At 43.8% G+C, this 19,946-nt stretch overlaps 1 protein-coding gene across 7 annotated transcripts in view; it reads right to left on the bottom strand.

The window, feature by feature from the left end:
• The window catches only part of THRB (thyroid hormone receptor beta), a 432,236-nt gene that overhangs the window by 225,675 nt on the left and 186,615 nt on the right, over positions 1–19,946 (bottom strand). For all 7 annotated transcript variants that reach the window (XM_055416746.2, XM_088832732.1, XM_055416741.2 and 4 more), the window contains exon 2: positions 12,703–12,774. The gene's annotated coding sequence lies outside the window, so the exon portion shown is untranslated. The remainder of the gene's footprint in view (positions 1–12,702; positions 12,775–19,946) is intronic.

A 19,946-nucleotide genomic window follows, 5' to 3' on the forward strand; every position in this document is an offset into this window, starting at 1 on the left:
ACTCTGCTCAAAGTTATGCGGTGGCCTGGATGGGAGGGGAGTTTGGACGCAGTGAACACCAACACAGCTCTTGAGCCGTCAGACACTCATGCTCTTGGCATTTTACATGTATTCCTTCCTTTAATCTTCACAGCGACCCTCTGAGGTATCATCTCCATGGCTGAGGAAACAGGCAAAAGTGAAATCATTTTCTCACAGTCACACGGTAAATACGTGGCAGCACTGGGATTTGAACCTGGGAAATCTGGTCCCGGAGCCACTTCGCTACTCCGAGTGTGGTGTGATGACCAGCATCACGGGCTTATCCCAGGCGTTTTGCCAGGAATCCAGCAGCTCAGGCCCTCCCCGGGTGCCGAGATTCAGAACCAGCGTTTCCAACAAGGCTCCCAGTCGATCGCATGATTCTTAAACCTTGAGACGCACCCCTGTCAGGCAACATTGGTTGATGAAAGACCAGCCCCCCGCCCCGCCACCTTCCCCCTTGGCCTGAACCCCCATTCTGAAAGAGTCTGCCATCTGCCCCTCAGGCGTTTGTGGGCACCTGAGCTGCCTCAGCTTCACCCCAGGACCTGAGTCAAAAGTAGGTTCTACAACACATCTGAAGCACCAAACATTTCCGCTTCTTTCCTGAGGGTCTCAGGAGCCAGAGTGAAGGAGTCACTTCACGACCGCACGTGTGTGCGTGTGCGCGCGTGTGTGCATGTGTGTGCGTGTGCGCGCGTGTGCGCGTGTGTGCGCGTGTGTGCATGTGTGCGTGTGCGTGCGCGCTATGGCTCAGTCACGTCCCGCTCTCTGTGACCCCACGGACTGCAGCTTGCCGGGCTCCCCTGTCCTTGGAATCACTCCCTCGCTGCCTCTGTTGTCTCTCTGGCGCTCTGCCCACTGCTGCTCACTCATCCAGCCATCCCCTCTCTCTCCTGCTGTCTCTCTGCCTCCCTCCACCTTGAGCTTCACCCCCAAGTCCACCTCCGACTCCACCTCCATCTCCCTCTCTTCTCTGGAGTAATGGTGCAAAACAGTTTCACTCTCAGCCAGATTCCTCGCAGATTTCTTTTTCCACCTCTAAGCACACTGGTCAAGTTTCCCAAGTAAATGCGGTTCCTTCCCTTAGGGGAATTCTGTCGCTGGTTGTTACTAGATACCATGTTCCCATCTTCTCACAGTTATTTTTCTTCCGTTCTACCTCTTTTTAAATCATGAACTATGACATGCATGGGTTTCTCAGGTGGCGCTAATGGTAAAGAAGCTGCCTGCCAATGGAGGAGATATTAAGACACACGGATTCGATCACTGGGTTGGGAAGACCCCCTGAAGGAGGGAATGGAAACCCACTCCAGCATTCTTGCCTGGAGAATCCCATGGACAGAGGAGCCTGGTGGGCTACAGTCCCTAGGGTTGCAAAGATTCAGACATGACTGAAGCAACTTAACATGCACACGATATGCATACTACATATGCAGAAAACGGGATATGGGTTAGCTTTTTACCTTCAACTCCTACTATCTTTGAATTTTAATGGAGAAAACAATTGCTTTTCATTAACAACATACGAAATAAAAATATGAACCATATCATTTACTAAGATGGCCATTATTGGCAGCCCAGAGATCCAAGATTCAAATGAACCGAGGCCAAGCTTAAAGAAGAAAACGGAAGGTCTCTACTGGTTGCTAAGTGCAATATGTCAGACTTTCTGTCTCTGACTTTCGGAAATTACCAGAGAATCAAGTAGGTTAGCACTCTTAGAATAAGCATATTCCAATGCTATCTCTACCTTGCTGCAAAATATGTCTTAAAGTGTTTCAGATTAAATGAAAAATGCAAGATATGTACAATAGTATTCTGTATTAAAGGAGGACATCTAGATAAGATGACTAAAATGAATAATTACAGCAAGTTCTGATTTAGTCACGGTCTGTGTCTTCAGACTGTGGATTAAACTCCTGCTTTCAATTTTTGGCTGTCTGCCTTTGATTCTCTTTCAGGCAATAATAAGAAGTAGTAGAAGAGAAAGAAGTCAAATACTTAGTCTATCAGACGAATCCTGTTACATATTCACTTTTCAGTTCAGTCGCTCAGTCGTGTCCGACTCTTTGTGACCCCATGGACTGCAGCACGCCAGGCCTCCCTGTCCATCACCAGCTCCCAGAGCTTGCTCAAACTCATGTCCATTGAGTCGGTGATGCCATCCAACCATCTCATCCTCTGTCGTCCCCTTCTCCTCCCGCCTTCAATCTTTCCCAGCATCAGGGTCTTTTCAAATGAGTCAGTTCTTCCCATCAGGTGGCCAAAGTATTGGAGTTTCAGCTTCAACGTCAGTCTTTCCAATGAATATTCAGGACTGATTTCCTTTAGGATGGACTGTTAATTTATTAATCACTATCATAAACGATTTCCTGAGAGAAAAAGGTTATGCTCCTTACTAAATGAAGTTCTCCAGATGACGTGAGATAAAGAGCTCAGCACTGCTCCTTGTGACCGTTTATCACTGATAACTTAAACTTGGCATGATACCTACCTCATCAAGTGCCTCCTCTCAAAGGAAAAACACTGAAAATCAAGATGACTGGCCCATCCCCCATTAATTGCCAATGGTTTTAACAGAGCAGGGAGCATGCTTGGTGCTATCTTTTGGTAACCAGTCTAAATACGACTGGCTTCCCTGGTGGCTCAGTGGGAAAGAATCTGCCTGCAATGCAGGAGACACGGGCTTGATCCCTAGGTCTGGAAGATCCCCTGGAGAACAAAACGCAACGCACTCCACCACGGACAGAGGACTCTGGCAGACTACAGTCCATGGGGTCGCAAAAGAGTCGGACGTGACTGATTGGCGAAACAACAACTACACACAACTGTCTTTACTAGATTTCCCCCATTGATTCAACTTCAATGTTAGGTGAGTATATAACATGTTTGAAACAGAAGTGAAGAACTGTTCAGACACATATTAAAGCATAACACAACAACCGTCTAGAAATGAAAGCACAACACCAACGGAAACATGAAAAAAACAAAACAAACCAACTGGTAAATGTTGGAAATAGAGCTTCGAACTACGAAGCCTCCTCTCCCTTTCTCCTCTACGGCAGAAGTCAGATTCTGCTCATTCCTCTGGGCCCGATTCAAATTCGAGTCCCTTCGGTAAAGGTGTCATAGGTCACTGCAACTACTATCATTTCCTCCTCTTCTTTCATGAATCATGAATCATTTCACCAAAAACATAAATAATGAATAACTAAAATTACCATTTACCTTTTCTGGCATATGTATGTTGACTTCCCAATTAATTTTAAGTTTCTTTGAGGCAGTATAATTGGCAGTACTTTTTGTACCTTCCATTGGCATAGCATGATGTTTTGCATAGAGAAAAGCTTAATAAATATTTTACAACATGTTTTCCCAAAGGGCAGTGAAAACTAGCTATTCCACCTATTATTAGCAGAAAGCACAGTTCCAAACCAGAAATTATTGTGTCTTGGTATGATCAAACATCTCAAGAAAAAGCTGTCTAATCAACATTGTCTTAAGTGGTCTTCAGGGTATTCATGAAATAAGTTGACACAACACAGAAATCAACAATTGCAAAAACTGTGTTTAATACCAACGTAGGTGATTTGTACATTTTGGATGAACTTTTTGTTCTTTCAAATAAATGTTGAAGAACCCTCTCATTTTCCTGATTTTAATGAATATATTTATGGATTAAGAAATTTGAATTTTGTACCTAGTTCAACCAAAAACTTATTATTATAAAAACGGTTGGTAAATCCTAAAGATAAAAGTTTAAAACATCCATCAGTGGATAATGGAATGGTCTAATCCCCATCAAACTATTCTAGGTTTTAATCAGATGCTATTGTATGAATCTAAAATAGAATTTTTAAAAGGTAGATGTATAAACTAATGACAGAGTGATGCTGTAGTTTAAAAAATGAGATAAAACTGACAGTTTGGGGAAACATAATGAGTTAGAGCTTCATCTCACACTATGTACTCTAGAGAATGCAGGATGGATTTAGACAGTAATTCTTTTAAGGAAACTTAAAAAATTCAAGAAAATATTAAATAACATTTAATAAAGTAAATAAAAAATTCAAGCTGAATATTTAATGGATCCTTGCATGGCAAAAATAATCAAACATGAAAATAATGAAAGAGATTGCAAGGGAAAGGATATTGATATAAAGATAGGTTCATATGAGGATAAACTTATATGAATTAAATTTTGAAACCCTAGGACAACAGATAAAAATATAAGAGCAACTCATATTCATTCAATAGGTATTTACTAAGCATCTACTGTATTCCAGGCTTTATTTAGGTTTATGTAATTATCTGTCTGTCTACCTACCTACATATCCATCCATCTATCTAACAGATAAAGGTCTGTAGAGCCTTGCTATCAAGGAGTCTACATTCTAGTGGATACAGACTGATGTTTAACAAAACAAATTATTAACACTTCACATAGGAAAAGATGAAGAGTGCTATGGGAAAAAGAAAATAGAGATAAGAGAGCGAATTAGAAACGCCAAGGGTTGTGCTTGTTGGGGAGCTGAAGTATTAAATAGGGTGACCAGACATCAGTGAAGGAGAAGATTCAAATAAAGACTTTCAAGAGGTACGGGAATGTCCTGTCCCCAGTGAGTGTCCTGGGGATGGATGAGGCGTTCCAGGCAGGGGGAACAGCCATCTGCTACTAAAGCAAAGGCAAAGGAAAAACAGGAAAAACATATTTGTGACACATGAAATGAGCAGAGAGATAGCCTTAACAGGGAAAAGCGTTTTTGGAAACTGGTTAAAAAGATCAGTATCTTACAGAAAATGGGCAAATAGCATGAACAGAAATCTTGGCATGAAAGTCAATAAAAGTGAAATATATCCAGTCTTACAAGGAATTGAAAAAGTGTACATTAAAGTAAACTCCCTCTAGGGAAATCCAATTTGTGAAGATTAAATAATGTCAGTAAAGATGTGATGAACTGGACTCTCTTCGCAGAAACATAAAACAACACAACATTTTGTAAAATATTAAGACAAAATCTGTGGAAAGGTATATTTACTATGACATGCAAATGATTAATACGTAGGTAGCATCCAAACTGGTTTCTGGCCCAGCATATATCTGTGGACATTTGAAGCCTCCATATGAATGTTCCATAAACACCTCCAAGTCCAAGTGTCCAAACTCATTTCCTGCAGTCACAATGCCAATCCCCAAGGCTCGCCTTCCTCCGTTTCAGTGAATGATACCAATGTATGTCTGTACCTAAGACACAGACCCATCCTCCACGGCTTCTCTCTCGCTTCCTGAATTCTGTCATTCCCATGTCTCATCAATTCTACTTTTGCAGTGTTTCTTGAATCCATCTCTTCCTTTCCACTTCCACCAGAACGACCTTCGTTCAACTCTCATCATTTTACACCTAAGCCAAGTAACAGCTGCTTACCTGGCCCTCGATAGCCAATCTCAGTTCCACCTTATCCGTCCCTTCATCACCATAGGACTCTTTCTAAAATATTAAACTGGGTCAAATCACTACTCCGTTTAAATTTTCAAATGACCCCCTAGTGCTGTCAGGTTAAAATCCAAACACCGTAGAGGCAGGCTTGTGTGAGCTGATCCCTGACCATCAGCTGTCATGTCCTGCCAGTCTGAACTCTTCACTTGGTCCAGCATAATCTGCCTGCGAATTACACACCACGCCTCTGTCTTCATCCATGCCCTTGTCTCTGCTTGCCCCCACTCCCCACAACCTTTACTGCTCACCAGACAACGTCTCTTTCCCTTTTCAGACTCAACTGACACAAGATAAAATCTTTACTTTTAGTGTTGATCGGCCTGAGCTAGTGTATCTCAAAGTTAGACATGCATCAGTCATCTGGATGGCTTTGTTAAAGTTTCCAGGGTTTCCACCACCAGAGGTTTTGAGTTAGTCGGTCTGGGGTGGGGCCTGAGAATCTGTATTTTAACAAGTTTCCAGGTGACGTGGATGCTGTCTGTCCAAGGGCCACACTCTGAGAACCACTTGTCTGGAGAAGTCTTCATTGAAGAAACTCAAGTTTGGCTGGCTGCTCGCTTTTTCAGTCATTAAACAAGTGTTTGCTCTGTGAATATGTGTCTATTCCAGCCCATGAATTAGCTCAGGTATTCTGCATAGAGGTGTAAAGAGAATCTCTCTCTCTCTCTGATGGGAAGGAGGCAGGACGGACATGTACCGTTCTGCAGCGTGGACACTGTAAACGGTGCCCAGTGACATACTGCAATTCAGACAGAGGTGACGGTCCTGGCCCTCAGAGAAGCAAGCCTTTGGTTTTCAGAGCAGTGTGATGGATGTCACTATACAAAGAGGCATGGTTTTCTCTGAGACACGAGCAGAATCTCCAAACCCAGATAAGCACTGGGGCAAAGCAGTCAGGCGAAGCTTGCTGGAGAATGCGGTACTTTGAGTGTGGGAAGGTGAGGAGACCTTATTAGAGGGGAGGGGACAGCAGGGCTGGACGGAAGCCTCACAGCAGAGACAGAGGCAGTACATGCAATCGCAAGTAGATGCTAGGGACGGAGAAAAGAATGTCGAGGCCTCCACTCACACTGTCCGACAGCAGGGGCATCTGCTTGATTTGAAGAAAACTTTTAAATTAAGAAATAGTGCATATATTCACACATATACACAATGAAATATTTCACGTAAATATACATATATACTGATTATATATACACACAATGGAATATTATTCGGCTCCGAAAAGAATGAAATAGTGCCATTTGCAGCCAAGTGGATGGACCTGGAGATTATCATATGAAGTAAGTCAGACAGGGAAAGCCAAATGTCATACGATATTGCATATATGTGGAATCTAAACTCCGATGCAAAACAGAAATAGACTCGCAAACTTAGAGCAGAGACGCACGGTGACCAAAGGGGAAAGGAGGGGAGGGGATAAGTCAGGAATATGAGTCAGCAAATCCTCACTGCTACACATAAAATAGGGAACCAGCAGGGAGCTACTGAAGAGCGTAGGAAACCTGTGTAATATTCTATAAGAGTCTAAATGGGAAAAGAACTTGAAAAAGCATAGACTGAAAAAAGAACGACTGAATCACTTTGCTGCACACCTGAAATTAACACATTGTTAATCAACTATGCTCCGACATAAAGGAAAAAGTGTTTTTAAAAGGGATATAAAACAATATTACAGACACTCAAGGGCCCACCATTCAGCTTTGCTCTATTGGCTTCACCTCTCCTCTATAAGAAATAAAACAAGGAAACATGGTGACCTATCTCCCTTTCTCTGCCCCCGCCCCTCCCCCTCCCCGCCAAGCTAGCCACTATTTTACAGTTGGCGTCCTTTTCCCATGCCTGTTTTTGTGCTTTTACTACGTAAGTGTTCAGGCATTTACATCTTAATGAGAGACTCTGTCCAGGACATTACAGCAGAAATTACAGCGCTTGCCTCAACAGGCTTCCTGCGAAGAGACAGGGAGCAGCAGGCAGCCAGGCCCCGTCAGACCAGCTCCTCTCCACCGTGTGGTGGGAAAAAGCAGGCCTCGGACGAGCTTTGCAAGATGCCACTGGGCGGTGCAGCGGGGGGGTCAGGGGAGACGGTGTGAATCAGAAAATCACATTCTGCTTGTTCAGCTGATTTCAAAAGCGAAAATGAAAACGCATGTTGCCTTGCAGTCAAAGATGTCAAACACGCAGGACTAAGTGGCACTGACGAACTCGGCCACTGTGCCCAGCCCTGCGGGTTACCCACACGAGCTGACTGTGCATATGTGGGCGTAGCACGTACCGTGGATGCAAAGAGTTCCAAAACACCTGGCTACATCCTACCAGCACCGCAGACGGGCTTTGATTTCGTTATCTGCAAAATGGCAAGACATGACCTGCTGCCCTCTGGCTTAACACAAGGGATGTGGTGTTAACTCAAGTTCAGTGCTTGAGCTGAACTTCCTTCTCACTGGCAGCTCGTCATGAAAAGTCTTGGGGCGTCCCCGGAGCCGCCAGTGGTAAAGAACCCACCTGCCAATGCATGAGACGTAAGAGAGGTAAGAGATGAGGGTTCAGTCCCCAGGTCGGGGAGATCCCCTGGAGAGGGCATGGCAGCCCACTCCAATATTCTTGCCTGGAGAATCCCATGGACGGAGGAGCCTGGTGGGCTACAGTCCATGGGGTCACAGTCAGACACGACTGAGCAACTAAGCAGCGGCAGTCATGTACACACACACGTATTCATATGTATACATGTACATGAGTATGTATATAATGTATTTTTACACACATCCACACACCTCACAAACGTGTGTGTGTGTGTTTGTTGAAACACAGTTTTGAACTGCATGGCTAATAAATACAAACTCCTTGGTCAATGCATTCTTCACAAAGTCCATCACACTGGTCTCTCCTGACCCTAATGCCACCTCAGAAACACAAAGCTCATCACTACAGACTGGAGGCCTCCACTGCTTCTAGTTGGCTGCAAAATCAGCTCCTCCAAAGCACCACCCTGACCATGCCTCTCCAAATGGAACAGCCTTTAACAGCTGCCTGATTGTGACCAATCTTCTAGGTGCTTCCATTCCATTCTTTTATAGCCAGATCTCACTTGCAGATGAAAGTATGTTTTCCAGCTACATTTTTCAGATTCTTTTGCAACCAGGAGTTAGTGGATGAGACTGCAGGCAGAAACCATGAGGGGAAATTCAGAGAAAGTCTCCTAGAGAGGGAAACCAGCTGGTAATGGGTGCCTTTTGCCCCGCTCTTCCCTGCTGCCTTGAATTAATGTGTGAGGGCTAGAGATCTAGCCACCATGGTGACCCAGGAGGTAACCCTGAAGATAGTCATATGCTTGAGAACAGAAATACAGAAAGATAGAAGGTACCTGAGTCCTTGATGATAACAGAACCACCCCCAACTGCCCTGGGGGCAGTTGTTTTTACTGTTATTTAAGATTTTCGGTGATAGGCAGGCCCAATATTGTAGTTTATTCTCTCTCCAGTTCTAGCTATTTCTCTGCTCTGGCCAGTGCAATATGCTGATCAGTTTTTTATTCTTCTTTTAAAAATTTATTTATTTTTTAATTGGAGGATAATTGCTTTACAGGATGGGGTTGCTTTCTGCCCCACATCAACACGAATCAGCCACGGGTATACATGTGTCCTTTCCCTCCTGAACGTCCCTCTCATTTTCCAATCCATTCCGCCCATCTGTTTTGTCACAGAGTACCAGAACTTCTTGGGACAAGAGCTTACAGATAGAAAGGTCTGCATTCGCGCCCAGCCCTACCGCTACGGCATCCTCAGGCACTGTTCCTCATGCCTCCCCCTCAGCTACCTTGTCTGGAAATTGAGAAGAAGAATATGCACATTAAAGGCTATGCTGTTTTTCTTTCACCCGGTTTCTTAGTTGTTACTGGCCCCAAAGCACCAACAGAGAAAATAACTGCGGGAGGGAGAAAGAGATAAAATTCAAACCAAGATGTGCTCCCACTTGTTCACAGCCCTTGTCAGCAATTTAGGGGTCGGAAAGGTCCAGGTTGCTAATTTTCAAAAGTCAGAGGGAAAAAATATCAACCAGCTGGACTTCAGTTATTGACGTTTCACTCTCATGCTTATGCATAACTGAAATCTGAGCAAACATATGTTGCATTTTCCAAGCACCCCTTGCCCTGTAGATAAATGCATACAGACATACATACACACAAAGATTTCAAGAACGTTGGCCCTGGGGGAATCACTTGTCCCAAGTCCCTGGAATGGAGAAGTCACACAATTCTTGGTATTTGCCATTTGGATAAATTGACTCGTAATGAATGACTTGAAGTAACAGCTCCTTTTAAATGGCACTGAATTGCAAAAAAGAAAATTCTGCTTAGACTCTTCCATCCTGCAATTTCATTTCTGCTCTTATGCACATTAACCTAAATTGGCTGGATATAAATCTTGCTGAATTAAATTTGATTTGATGAGAACATTTGCGTGTCCATGCAGGCAGAGTGCAGTATGTGTGGGTTTTTAAAATGCTATTTAAAATGTTCTTTGACGAATGATTCAGCTTTGCCATAGCTTCAAGAGTGAAGAAAATTTTTGGTCCTATGGATACATCTTGTGAATGAACTAGATTATGGCCCTTTGCTGGGAAATCACTGAAGGAGCAGTTTTTTTTCTTCCTGAAGAAAAGCCACACAGCCTCACAGGCAAGAACACTGGACACAGTGCGTCCTCTGGACCACTCTCAGATTGGCTGAACCATTGGATACAGAGCCCAGGGATAAGGAGGGTCAACTGCACTACATCATCCTGTCGACTTGAGGGCGTTGGGCCTCTGTGGATTTGGGTGAACTGGGGGACCAGGAGCTACGTTGTGCCTCTAAATCCTTCTGCCTCTGCCTCCCATGACCCTCTCTCAGCGTCTCCGGACACTGTTTAAAACCCCCTCCTGGCTCTTCTCAGTCCAGCTCCCTCATCAAGCTCTAACGGGCAGGACTGGCCACTGGGTCGTATCTGCCTGGGCCCAGAACACCAGCAAGCGTTTCAACCCAAATGATAACCTTCCACATTACTGCTGGACTTTCTAAAACACACAAACAGAACAACTCAAATAGACTTGGCTCCAAGTATTTCTAGGGGAGAAAAGTCCATTTTAAAGGATGCTTTATTCAGGTCACTAAAGGCCACAATTCCAACCTCTCACCAGAAGTTCCACTCTGAAAAGATACAGAAGAAGGACTCTTGCATTTCACAGGTCCCCAAAGAGCATTCAGATGAAAGAGCAGAGGTTAAAAAATTATGGACAATTTCCTGAGCATTATCCACAGTTCATGTCTAAGAAATGCATGAATCGAATATTGTACTTGGGACCGCCACCCCTAGAAATCCCCTACATTCTCCTTTAGCTGCATTACGCCAGAAGGTATTCATCAGGGGTTCTGTTGTCTGAAATTCTCTGAGATTTTTTTTTTTTCTAGTTTTGGTAATTATTGAACAAAGAAAGTGTTGGAAAAGCAGCGTGGCCTCTTGTCTTCTCCAACTTTGCATAATGACTATAAACCCCACTCAACAAAGAGTGCACACAGCTTTAAGAAAGACCATCAGTATTTTCAGTATTTCAGGAAGTTCTCAGTAATTTTTTTGCTCCATTTTCCTTTGTTGCTTTCATTTTTTAACAGAGATAGGATTTACGTACAGCAAATAGGAGACAGGTTTGACCAGTGCCATGCAGCACACACATCTATGAAGACAGACGTTTCTATCACCCCAGAAAATTCCCCGCGCCCCTGCACAGCCAAGCTGGTCTCTCCCCGAGTAACCACTATTTGGATTGCTATCACCACAGAATAGTTGTGCCTTTTTCAGAACAAGGTAAAAATGGAGGAATACAGTGTCGTTTTTAAGTGACTAATGTCTCATGTTTTAAGCATCTGTAAAACACCTCTTGGCTTCCTTATCTGCAAATTGAGGGGCCGGGCTTCCGTCTACGGGGTCACACAGAGTCAGACATGACTGAAGTGACTTAGCAGCAGCAGCAGCAGCAGCCCTGTGAAAACAGTGGGCAAGCCTTCTGAGGAGTCGCAGGTTTCCTGGGGGCCTGAGAAGCCACCTTGAATGGGGGTGGGTGGAGTGCAGGCAGAAGTGTGGGCTACTCTCCTCCCAACAGAACAGCTGTACTTTCCTGTATCTTACAAATTGCGTTTCACTGGGAGACTGTATTCAAGTGTTCTTTGTAAAAAAAAATAATTTAAAAAATTGGAGAAGTGCAGGTCTAGCCGATTCTTACTGATCTCTCTCCCTGGAACATTCTATAAATTACAAATCGTGTTTCTGATATGAGAGCCGGGACTGGCTCCCTGGAGGGAAGGCTGGGAGACAGCGGCAGCCAGACTAGGGGCCCCTGGGGAGGCCAGGGCCCAGAGCTCTGTAATATTAGCACTGGCGACAATCAGATAGCGCCACCCCAACCGAGGCGGCTGGACAATAGGCCAGAGGCGCTGGCGATGGCAGGCACAAAGACAGCATTCAGAAGGCCCGGCTCCACCGCCAGCCAGGGCTGTACAGACGCCACAGACCCCGGCCCAGCCGGAATGTCACCTCACTGCCAGAAAGCCATCTTTCCTGGTTAGCTTTTAAACTGCTAAAAATAATAAACACAGAAAGGAAAGTGCTGACACGATCTTAACTGTGGAGACAAACTGAAACCGTTGTTATAATGTCAACAAACTGGGTTCCAAATGACATCCTAGCATTCTAAATACTTGTCAACTTTGGGGGACTGGAGGGAGGCTGGCGGGCTTGTCTGTGTAGGAAGTGGGTCTTCACTGCAGCTGGTCTCATTTACCTAACTCGCTCCAACCCAGGGTAGAGATATGATCCTTCTGCCTTCTTTAGCACTCAAGGAAGAGAGGTTGGAGGGAACTCTGGTGTTCCAGTCAGCGTTTTTTCACATAACAAATGACAAGTGGGCTCCTTTCTCTCTGTGCCCAGTTATTACTTTTTCTCCCCAAGTGAATTTGAAGCATCCTTTTCTCCATTATGTTTATTTTTAACCTGCTGAATGCTTTGTGTTTCTCCTCAATACCTACAGAGTTCAAAACTATCTTAAAAAACAGCACCAGCAATGCATGAACAAGAAGATCATTCCCAGAACGCCGCAAAGTGACAATCATAAAATTGCGAATCTGCAAACAAGCGCAACATCTGACCTGCCGATCCATGAAATCCCGTGTGGAACTTGGCACCCACGCAGGACGGCCAGTGGGAGGGAGACTGCAGATCTGGAAAAAGAGAAACACAAGAAGATAAATAAAAGTGTTTTTTTTTTTTTTTTTTATAGTTCCCCAACATTTGCTTAATCTGCCACTGTTCTTCTTTCTATGTTTGAATAGGGTCTGGTTTCAGAGCTGTCTCTGATTCTGAATACATGCAAATAGACTTAGATAAAATCCCATTCCAAAGAGGAGAAGGTTTCAGAGAAAGGGACTTTAACACATTTTGGGATGGGACCGGGTTTCTGAGTCCCAAGGACCTACTTTTCTCTTCCCAGCCTTGGAAGAGGTCTAAAAGGCAAATGTGAATCTTAAACAGTTTAGAACTTCTGTGCTAAACACTGTCCAGCTGGGTGTCAGGAGACGGTCCCCAGGGTAGGTCCTAACACGTCCCAGCTGTGGCCGTGCCCCTGTGAGTCGGCAGGAGGCGGGGCCGAGAGGACCCCATGGAGGTGCTGGATGGTGGCAAGTGCGGTGATGCTGGGGACACTCCCCCGGGCCTTCTAAACAGATGAAAGAGAAACCAGGACATTTGCTGTTGCCAGAGATGCCGCCTCCAGGTGCCTGCACAGCAAGCGAGGGGCTGCTCCTCCAGTGACTGTGGGCCCATGACTATTGTTGTTGTGAGGAGCTTAGAAATCACGGGGAAGCAGAGGTTGGCGAGGGTGAGACAAACAGCTGGGTCCCCTCTACCCAGAATGGACCACGGACAACATTGTGTTATTATCTGCTCTTTCCAAAAAGATCAAACAAAATGGAGCATAGATATAATCTCCTTGACGACCTACCCCAAGGTCAGATCACCAATTTGCTTGTATCTTTCCAGTAGGCTTTTGTTTTTCCTTAAACACTTACAATATGAGTCCCCAGGACAAGGAACAGAGTTTGCGTGTTTGCAATTCACGTGTAAGAGCACTAAGTCTTAGCCCAGTCCTAGCTCACCGCCTTTCCACCGAGCACCACCAGAGCTGCCGTCATGCATTAAACTGTCTGCTACCTGTGTGTGTGTGCGCATATGGAGCTGTGTGTGTGCAAGTTTTCTCAGCGACTCCACTCAGCTTCTCAAGATGCTGCTCTTTCTTCTATATTCTGGCTCCACGCAGAGTGAACACTAGGTGTGTTAAAGGCAAAATGTTTGCTAAAAATGCATCTTCTTATTATAAATCTTCTTCCCTTTTCAATCAATATTAAGGAACTGACAAGGCAGGAAGAAGTTTGTAACTGTTCTGGCTTTAAATACAACCACTATCTTCAACACTAATACCTAAAAACAAACACTGCCCTTTGTATGAAAATAATATTGAATCTCAACTTATTATTTGAGGGTATAAATCTGATTTGGATTTTAAAGAATATGCGTGAACCCAAGTCAGTGAAAACAACCTAAACATTCTCAATAATTAATAATAATAATAAGCAGTTTAATATATAACACTTCTTAAGCACACTTTGTGGGCTGGGTCCGCTAATATTCTCACCTAATTTCATTTAATTTCATCCTCACAATGCCTGTATGAGGTAGGCATTATTAATAACCCCGTTGTTCACTTGAGGAAAAGACAGGCAGAGAAAGGTTTAAAATTTTGTCCAAAGGCAAACTGTGAAGAAGAGACTAGCTGGGACTCTCACTCAGGCAGTAAGATGTCAGGGGTCTCATTCTGAATTACCGAGAACAAGCTCAGGTTTAAAGATGAAAACAGCAGAGAGGAAAACTGAAAAACAGTGTCACTGAGGTGGCTTCCAAAGTTTGCTATAATACAAACGGACAGCATCTCTTTCATGGTGTGGTTCAAACCGAGAACAAACCAAATTAGAGTTCTCCAAGTAGACAAATTCAAAGCAATTTCCTAGTGATGAAGGAAATTTAAAGTAGCAAGGTCAAGCCCCAGACCTTTCCAACTTAAACAGTCCCATCTTTAATTTTTCTTCTCTTCAGAAAACAGGGAGCTGTGGATTTGCTCATGGCTCAGAGAAGGCATCCCAGTTTGTTTATACAAGATTCAAAGCAAAAATGAGAATCACTCCTTGGGACAACTTTAGCCCAGAATGTGTGTTCTTGACACGCTTTCAATTGGGACACAAATACATTAGCAGTGTGGTTATTTTGTACTTCCAAAAGATTCTGTTTTATAACTGATTCATATTTATGTTTGGAAGACGTTTATTTCTGGGCATGAAACACTTCATTTTGTTAAGCCATCTGACCTGGGGTAAGGTTGGCACCATTTCCCGTGACTGCTCCCAATTAATGCAAATTGAAGGTTAAAGGATAAATAAAGCTCCTTTAACTTGGTTTATTGATATGTTATTTATAAATGACTCTTTACTTGGTCTATTTTATTTTAGTCTTTAACTATGAACAAATGAACTCTAAAGAATGAACTAGAGAATACATAATGTGTATTTTATTGCAAAGCTTTCACTTGCTGCTGCTGCTGCTAAGTCACTTCAGTCGTGTCCGACTCTGTGTGACCCCATAGACGGAAGCCCACCAGGCTCCCCCGTCCCTGGGACTCTCCAGGCAAGAACACTGGAGTGGGTCGCCATTTCCTTCTCCAATGTGTGAAAGTGAAAAGTGAAAGTGAAGTCGCTCAGTCGTGTCTGACCCTTAGCGACCCCACGGACTGCAGCCTATCAGGCTCTTCCATCCATGGGATTTTCTAGGCAAGAGTACTGGAGTGGCTTGCCATTGCCTTCTCCAAGCTTTCATTTAAAAGGGGTTTAAAACGAATGTCATCTACCTCTCTATCTTTTGGTCTCAGGTCTCTTGTCTGACCCCATAGAGCCTGATATCGACCAGCTCCACTGCAGTCATGGCACAGCCTCAGCCCTACCTGCCCTTGGAGCTCCTCTTTCCAAAGAGGTTCCGTCCTGCCTCCTTTAAGTTTGGTTTTGGTCACGTGACTTGCTTCAGCCCATGGCATGTTAGCAAGTGTGCTGCCTGGAGAAGCTCGGAAAAGTTCTTGCTCTGTTTATGTTTTCTTTGCTCCTCTGTAACCGCCATGAGAATGCACCGGGCTAGCCTGTCATGCCTGAGAAACACAGAATGGAGTTGACTCGTGCCTCCACCAAGACCATTCCAGACCAGCCTAGAGCAGCCAAGGCCCCCACACAGGAGAGCACCCAAGATGCTCAGAACCACTCAGCCCACCATGGATGTCCAGGAACAAGGACAGCCCTGCTTTTTTCTGTTTGTTTGACTTATAAATTCAAATTCCGACAATTCACTTCTCATATGCTTTATACCTTTCATTTGCATCTGTTAGTAAGCCTTCTCAGTTTATCGATTTAAGATTTAAAGATAAATCTCAGTTTATCTTTCTTTCTTATCGGTTATCACATAATTATAAAAAGGGAGTAAATGCATAAAGTCTAGCAAAAATCAATTCCTTAGGCTTGTCATCCTTCTTATCCTCCAGTTCAGGTCCTGCCCTCCGGGGGCAGCCTCCCAGTCACACCTGGGCCCCCCTGTGATGGACAGGACACTACACAAGCCATTCACTGGTACAGAGAGCTCCATCCGCAGGAATATCTGACAGTCAGAGCAGACAGTGGGCTTGAAGGTTGGAAAGCGCCTGAATAGACAGAAGAGGACGTTCAGGTAGCAGCAGCCGTAGGAGCAAAGTGCACGAACCGTGGAGGGAGGGAGCAAGCGTTCTGGTTAGGCTTAGAGGTCGTGTATTTGGGAGGAGGCGGCAGGGGAGGAGGACAGGCAAAAAGGCTGCAGAGGTGAGCACTTGAAAGAGCTGGGGCCACTGAAAAGAGAGGATAATTGTGTAATACACATGTATGCTGTTACTCAGTTGTGTCCGACTGTGACCCCGTGGACTGTAGCCCGCCAGGCTCCTCTGTCCATGAGATTTTCCAGGCAGGAATACTGGAGTGGGCTGCCACTTCCTTCTCCAATTGTGCGATGTAACAGGTGCTAATTATCCCTACAATAGTAATCATCTTACTATATATAAATGTGTCAATGTACCATGTTACACACCTTAAACTGACACAATGTTATCTGCCAAATACATTTTGTAAAAAAAAAAAGAAAAAAAGAGTTTGGAGCCCAATCCAAGCAGATTTGACTTCTTTCTGTTCTGAAGGCAATGGGGAAATGAACTGGTTTTGAGCAGAGAGCAATATGACCCAAACTGTGTGTTAGAAATATTACTCTGATAAAAACTTGTGGAGTAGATGGGAGGGGGAGAAACAGATGAGGGATTTGCAATTCAGCACAGACCTCGGGGAGCTCACAACCTTCTGGAACACATTAACAGGAGTCTGTGTAGACATTCAGGTTTCCTAGAAATAGGACGGAGCTTTCACGTGGTTTTCAACCGAGCCCATGATCCTTGACCTTATCAAACACTGTGAACGCCAGAAGCAGGGCATGATCTAGAGAGCAGGGTCAAAACTGCAACAGTGGCAATGGGAATGGGAAGGGGCAAACAGATATACACATTCCTAAGGCACTATCTCAAATAATCTATTAACAGATGAGAAGAGAACTGAAACAAGAGCCGGAGATACTAAAAGGTCTGATTCTGTAACTGAAGTAGAATGTGTAAAAATCCTGAATCACTGTGTTACACACCTGAAACAGACACAATATTGCAAATCAACTATAATTAAGTTTTTTAAAAAAGGAAACAGAAAATAAATACAAGGTTTAATTCTGGGCTATTTCCACCTGCTGTTCCTTTCTGCTCCCTATGAAATGGAGGAAACAACTCATGTTTCCAAGATACCATAAAGAGTTCCTAAGTTAAAAATTTCCAAGATAAACACAAGGCATGGACATCACCGCTGTACCCTTCCCATGTCATCACAGATATTACTAATCAAATGCAAACTTTCCATCCTGCCGAGTCCAAACACAATCCCCATAACCCTCTTAACTAGCTCCCTTCCGAGGCAGCTACTGTTTTTTTCTAGAGTGACCATCTTTATTTATAGCATTCACTTTCTTTGGTTTCATAAGGATGAAGCACCAATGAATGGATGTACTCAGCATAAGGTATTAATACGAACAGATCTGTACATACATACTTATATGCATATTTCCCACACATGGGAAACTTACACATAATCAGGTCACCTGCTAGATCTTACTCAAGTTCATGAGTTCACTTAATGTTAACTCAAAGCAATTAAATATAGATTTGAATGAAGCTGAATTAGGGGGAAATTTTTGGTATGCATTTAAACTTACTCTATTATTAAATAATCATAGTAAAAGGTGAAAATTAGCACATGTCATTATAATCAACTGACAGTGATCCCACTGTCTGGTAAAGTCTCAGGCAAGTAGGTACGTAATGTTACCACAAACCATCCTTCTATCAAAGTATGATGAGTTGGTTGGTATTTGAAAGTCACTAGAGCAGTTTTCTAATTTTGGGTGTTTTCCATCTGACATTTGAGGTGTCATCATTATCAGTTGCCTTCTACATGGGACCATAATAAAGACAGATTTGGATAAGCCAAAATTTTTCTACTTGTACTTTTGATCAACAAGAAGGTAGTTGCCTTTTATATGAACATGAAGACTCCCTGCTCCCTTCAGCCCCAAACCCCATAGTTTAATCTGTTCAATTCCAAAGATACATCTTTTAGAAACTTGTGTACATATAAAAGTATTCCAAGAAAAAGAAAAGAAAAAAAATCTCTAATGTAAAAAATTCCCAGCAGTAATTATTTGACCATGACCCACGATAAGAAGTTTGTCTTAATCTGTAACACATGTCCATATATTTTGATGTGTCCCAGGTGGCACTAGGGGTGAAGAACCTGCCTGCCCATGCGGGACATGTAAGAGATGCAAGTTCAATCCCGGGGTCAGGGGTCCCCTGGAGGAGGGATGGCAGTCCACTCCAGTGTTCTTGCCTGGAGTAGCCGTGGACACAGGAGCCTGGTGGGCTACAGTCCATAGGACAGAAAAGAGTCAGACACGGCTGAAGCACCTTAGCATGCACACGCACACACATAACTAAAACAAAAGGTCCATAAGATCATATTCTTGCTCAGGTGATGTATTTGGATAGTCAGAAGAAGTGAAGTCTACTTCATTAACACTATCCTATTCTTTATAATATACTATTTCATTAAAGAAAAATGACTAATAACCTACTAAATTGATTTCCTTACCCACAAATAGGGCCCAACCCACAGTTTAAAAGGTTCTACTGTAGCAAAAGAAAGTACCCGACTTCATTCACCAACGTAAACACACCCATAAAAGATCGGTCCTGGGCCACTTAGCAGGAAAAAACATCTCTTGGCTCTCTGTCTAGTATCCTGGATGAAACTAAGATTTGCTGAGCCAATTTTTGTACTTGGTGGTTGACAATGACTGAAAACTGAAAGGCAGAGATCAAATCCCCACTCTCCTTCTCAACACCTCTGTTCCGCTGGGTCATTTGTACCGTGCAGGTACCAAGCTGTTCAATTTTGCTGTCATTTCCTGTTCTTTTTCCAACAGCAATGGAAACGCAGGATCGGCTTACTGTCTCCTCTCTTCGGTAGAATTCGATTATTCTCTCTCCTGTCCCTTTGAACAAAGATGGCATTCATCCCTCTGGAAAACCACCCCCAGGGGATCTGCAAACAAAGCCCGGCAGGAAAACCACTACCCACGAAGGAGCAAACAGCAGAACCGGGTGCTGGGGGTGTCTGTCTGGATTACAGACCAGAGCGAACTTTGTAATGATTCTTTTGACCAAGTGTACACAGTTGGAATTGGAGCAACGTAATTTACTGTAAAGGCAAATAGTAAGATGCTGCTGCTGCTAAGTTACTTCAGTTGTGTCCGACTCTGTGTGACCCCATAGATGGAAGCCCACCAGGCTCCCCTGTCCCTGGGATTCTCCAGGCAAGATGCTATATGCCTCCAAATTCTGTGGCAGCTACCGCCCCCCCCAAATCTATTTCTTATAAGATTAAAAACTATTTCCTCTTTCTAAAAGGAAAAAAGTGAACAAGGGCCACAGAATTATCATATAGGAGAATCCTTAGAGGCTTTCTTGCCAGTCCTCTGGTGCCAGAATATTCTTTGTTACCTGTGACTTCTTTGACATTCACCCACGTACTGTATGCCCTTCCCCACTCATCCAACTAGTAAAATGTTAGTGACGGCATCAAGAGCATGAAGTTTTTCACTTCCACATTCTTTTATTCAGCACTTCTTC

The sequence above is a fragment of the Moschus berezovskii genome, chromosome 26, assembly GCF_049115385.1.
Source record: "Moschus berezovskii isolate FMDL1 chromosome 26, NW_MosBer_1.0, whole genome shotgun sequence".
In the NCBI taxonomy this organism is placed as follows: domain Eukaryota; kingdom Metazoa; phylum Chordata; class Mammalia; order Artiodactyla; family Moschidae; genus Moschus; species Moschus berezovskii.